This window comes from Arachis ipaensis, chromosome B07 (assembly GCF_000816755.2).
Source record: "Arachis ipaensis cultivar K30076 chromosome B07, Araip1.1, whole genome shotgun sequence".
NCBI classification, from domain to species: domain Eukaryota; kingdom Viridiplantae; phylum Streptophyta; class Magnoliopsida; order Fabales; family Fabaceae; genus Arachis; species Arachis ipaensis.
In genome coordinates, this window is record NC_029791.2 from 115,294,956 (window position 1) to 115,299,907 (window position 4,952).

Genomic DNA, 4,952 nt, shown 5'->3' on the forward strand with positions numbered 1-4,952 from the left:
AATCAAATTTTAACATTAAACTAATCTTAATATTATATTTTTAAATAATTTAAACAATAAAACAAAAACATATCTAAAAAAAATCAAAATTGTTCGTTCGATTGGTTTCAAAAACCTTCTCTTAAATATGTTCTTCTCTCCTCTTCCTATTCTCTGTCTCTTTCTCCCGCTGGAAGTGGATCTCTCTCATCTTTCTCGGCGTCGCACTCAAGCTCTCTCTCTCTCGTCTCCGGTCTCGTAATCAAGGTGGTCGTCACTCTTCTCGTCTTCGAGACTGGTCATCGTTGTTGCTTTCTATCTCGTCATTGTCTTGCACTCAATCGCGCGCCTTCGTTGCGCTCTTTGTCGCCGGCGGCAGAAGCAGCAGGTCCTGGGGCTCGTCATCTTCTTGCTTCGAGTCTCACCGTCAGCTTCCCTCGCACAATCAGAAGCTGCTTCATGATTTGGTGAGTTCTAACAAATTCTCCTGCTCCTATCATCTGTAATCGAGAACTTCGTTTTTCATATGATCGGGCTTATAGTCAGAGAATATATTTATGTCACTGTCTCAATTCCCCTGGTCCCCGACTTTTAGATGGATACCAAATTGGGCATATTTTGTCTTAGGACAGTGACATTATGCCTGTTCTATTGTGAATGTTATCGAAAGCTTGGGTGATGCAAATGTGGTTCAAGATGGGTTTAAGGTTCATGCCATTTTGGTTAAGAATAGTTGTTTTGATGCTAGTTTATATTAAGGTCTGTTTGGTTAGAATGTATTTTAGGTGTGGGAAAATTGAGCTTGCGCGGAGGGTGTTATATGAAAGTTCTGAGAGAGATGTTGCTTTGTGGGGTGCCATGGTTGCTGGTTTTGCACACCATAGGATTCGGATTGAAGCATTACAGTATGTGAGGTTGATGGTAGATGAAGGAATAATGCTGAATTCGGCTTTGATGATGGGTGTTCTTCCCTTAGTTAGGGAGCTTGGCACATTGCGGATAGGTCAAGAGGCTCATGCTTTGATGATGGGTGTTCTTCCCTTGGTTGGGGAGCTTGGGTGCCATGATTTATAAGCATGCTTTGGCCTGGATTGAGTTTGCTGGTACCTACAACTTTTCCTGAGCAAATTTGAATCATAAGCTAAGCACACACTTCTCTGTGGAGTTTGTAATGTATACTATACTGTATATGGAGTTTCAACACTAGCATTAGTTGTAGAATGGGATAGTTCATGTTTTCTACAAATTCAAGTCCCAGTTTGGAAGCCTGGAAGTCCTACATGACATTTGAGTTCTTTGCTATGGATTGAAAACTCTTAATACGTTTTGAATTATCAGAGATATATTCAGTATTGGAATCTTTTATTTGTAACTTGTAAAGTTAATTTCTCTTCGTTTCTATCATGGATTGGTTCCAAATGTTAGTTATTATATTTCAGGTTGTCGGAGACCGAAGAGGAGCAGTGTTTGGAAGCTTAGTTGAAGGGCCTCTTAGACCATCCAATAAGAAATACCAGGTCAAACCAGAATTCATTTATCCAAAGATTATCCAATAGATTGTATCTGTTATTGTATTATTGATAACAAATATTTGGTACAGGGAACAAATAGTACATTTGTTTTCACAAATATTTCTGGCCATCCTGTTATATATCGTCCAACAGGTATCTTCTTCTGTCCGAGTTTGAACATGTTACTCTTTCATCCTTTTTGTTGTCATAATTATACGATGCTTAGCTAGCAATCAAAATCCAAGATTAATGAATCAGTGTTAGTTTTTCTTGTTATGTGGTGCATTGACATTTGAATCTATGGTGCAAACCTTAGAAATTATACCCATGAAGATCATTAAAAGGTTAAATTTCAGGAATTGTGTGACATATAGTGAACATAATGTCATCTTTCAACTATATATAAGAACCATTTCCTATGCGCCAATGAGGAATGCTTGAGTTTACTTTTATTCAGAAATGTGAGAATGTTGTCTGCTATATTCAATTATTAGTTTGTCAATGAGAGTTGAATTTGCTCCATCATAATTTCACATTCATCCAAATATCTATGAATTGTTAAAGATAATAAAAATGCTATCATGTTCAATAGTTGCCTCTAATAGAATCTTGGAACCTTGAATTCTATTGCTAAATCTTCGGCCTCAGCATCAGGCTTTTCTCAAATTTTGGAATACTCTGAGTGTTTGTTATGTAATAGGTCTCGTTCAGATGACGAGAATTAGAGCTTTATACACATGACGGTCTATTGATTAATGCCAATAGTCTTGCATTACATAATTCCTGGTATTAAGTTTGGCTGGCTTAATACTAGTGAATTATATATATGAAAGCACTAATGGGTTATCATAGATGATATGCAAGTAATAGGTAACACAATTCGTAGGTTTTAGGAACGTTAGAAACTATTTTTCAAGGTTACTCAGTTATGTGTCTTGAATTTTGTTGGAGTCATGTGACTTATTCTTTCCTAGCCTATTTTGAAGTTCTTATGTCTTTTCTTTTAGAAAGTGGTTTGATTTTTCCAACCCTATTCCTCTGTTCATATGCGTTCTTATTTGATCCTAATTGTATATGCCTGTTTGAAATTCTTGGTGAATCTGTCTTTCTCTGTTTAAGCTCTTCCTGTTGAATTCATTTGCTCCTTGATGGAATTTTGAACTTGCTTGATGCCTTAAAAAGGTCCTTGGAATTCTTGAGAAATAACTATTGATTGGTTTGTCTTTCTTGATGAGTTTTGTATTTCTTCGGATCAGCTGAGAATTTGTTCGATCTGTCGTGCCTTTTTAATTTTGTTTGAACTACTTGATTTAAGATTCTTTCTCGAAATGTGAATGAATTTTCTTCCTTGCATTTCTCAACTTTTTTGAATATCCTTATGATGTTGCGATTTCAATAATACATTCGAAATTTTGGTTTTACACTTTTTAAAGAAGTTTTGAATTCTCTTTGAAGAAATTTCTAGTCGATCTTCTCTTGCTGTATTATATCCATAACTATTCTTTAAATTCGATAAAGATGTTTTGAATTTAGCACGCCCTTACTTAAATGAATTTTTGAAGGCTTATGTACTTTGAGACTTTACCTCAAATTCTCCTTCTTGGACAAAATTTAAATTCCTTTCAACTTTACCGTAATTTCACTACATACCTCTAATTGACTAAATACCTAAGTATCTTTTTAGATTTTTGAGGAATTACTCTTGGTCCTTAGCCCATTTAAAATTCATCTTTCCAACTTTACATATTCTATATTTACCTTAAAAATAATTTTAACGTAAAACAACTTCATCTTTTCTTCTGACCCTATTACAATTTATGCATATCCTTGTTTAGTTATATACCTAAGTATACTCTAAGTTTCTTGAAGGAAGATTTTGTTTCTATTCTAAATGACCTTCATTTTACAACCTTCACATAACTTATTTCAACCTAAATATGTTTTGAGTAACGCAAACATCTATACTTTGTTAAGTTCCCTCAATTGTTTATTTCATATCTTCTCTTTTTACTAGGTAAGATGATCTTTCTCTTAAGTTTATCTATTCCTTGTGGACATTTCATTCGATTGCATTCCTACACATTCTCTTAGATTTTGTAAATGACGTCCTTGACTTTGGTCACTTTCTTGTGAGTCTTGTACTTTGATTCAGCTTGAATTCAATTCTAACGAATGCACTATTTCCTTCTCATCGTCTCCATTGAAGTTCTTTAATCTCTCCATACGTCCGCCTCTTATTTGTAAACTAGTATTTGAATCTTTAAGAACGTTTGTCCTTATCATTATACTTCTCTTTATAAATCTTGTACTCTTTGACATGATATTGAAATTGTTTTGGGTACGACGCCGACCCTTGGATCTTTGAAAATGTAAAGTGCCATTTTTAGTATGATGTATTGGCTTATGCGTTCTAAATCGTGCCGTTCAATTTGATGTGTCGTTTATCCTTCTCTTTTTCTTGAGATGTAAATTAAATTTTCTTGCTTCACCATTTGTACCTTACGCATATCTTGATCTGCTTACATTTCAGACTATGTTAAGACTCTTGCAATATGGCTATTGATTCCATATTCCTCCATGAACTATGAAACCCTCGTGATCATTTGAAGTTGTTCCGTAGTAATGCGTCACCATAGTCTTTAATAATTTCTCTTGTATGAAATCTCATACTTCTTTGACTCAGCTTGGATATGTTTCAAACTAATGTGCCGATTTTCTTCTTATTGATCCTATTGAATTTCGTTGATCCAAAGGTTATCCTTGAAGTTATCAATTGATTTCTTTCTAGCAAACTTCATTGCCAGAGCATCCTTGTTTACCTGGAATTGCATTCATTCTTTCAAATCTATGAATATTATCCTTGACATTTGTCTTTCCTTTCTAAAATCTTATATCCTTCTGAATAAACTCGAGATTTATTTTTGTCACGTGCGACCTTTAAATATAACAAGCGATGCGTTAGTTCTTAAGACACGGTTGGTGGATGCAAAAGTGAAACTTGTAAGTATGCGATACCGCAAGATGTTGTGGAGCTTTGTTTCACGCGAAAGAGTTTTGCGCATGTTGGACTTGAGACCGATGGTGGGTGTACGAAGGGAGTGGAGAGGTTGAGAACTCTCGGATGAGTTGTTTGATATAGTATGGTTGGTAATGGTGGAGATGCGTCTGGATGGAGTTGAAAGTTGAAATTCTGAAGTGGGTACGATATCTGTGGGCAAATGCTATATCTAACATTTTAATACCAGCCTGCTTTATAGCCTTTTGCCACGTTAACTACCACTTTACCTTGTGAATACCTATCTTGACTTGCACCCTATTTTGTTTTTTTTTTTCAAGTTTTTGAAAAATCTTGAAACCATATAACCTTTTTATATCGAGCCAATATTGTATTTTCTGCCTTACATCATACTTTACCTTTATATTTACATCTTATGAACATTTGGTATTTGAACATTTATATAT

At 34.9% G+C, this 4,952-nt stretch overlaps 2 long non-coding RNA genes across 3 annotated transcripts in view; one reads left to right on the plus strand and one right to left on the minus strand.

Annotated features, from left to right (window-relative positions):
• Positions 1 to 4,952, minus strand: part of LOC110264367 — a 17,868-nt gene that overhangs the window by 9,604 nt on the left and 3,312 nt on the right. The window contains exon 2 of the long non-coding RNA XR_002350456.1: positions 2,233 to 2,235. This is a non-coding gene — a long non-coding RNA (uncharacterized LOC110264367). The remainder of the gene's footprint in view (positions 1 to 2,232; positions 2,236 to 4,952) is intronic.
• On the plus strand, positions 260 to 1,911 carry LOC110264366. Of its 2 annotated transcripts, none has more exons than XR_002350454.1 (3): positions 260 to 1,082; positions 1,419 to 1,496; positions 1,580 to 1,911. It is a non-coding gene; the product is annotated as an uncharacterized LOC110264366 (long non-coding RNA). The 2 variants fall into 2 exon arrangements; XR_002350455.1 differs by having other exon boundaries at positions 264 to 446.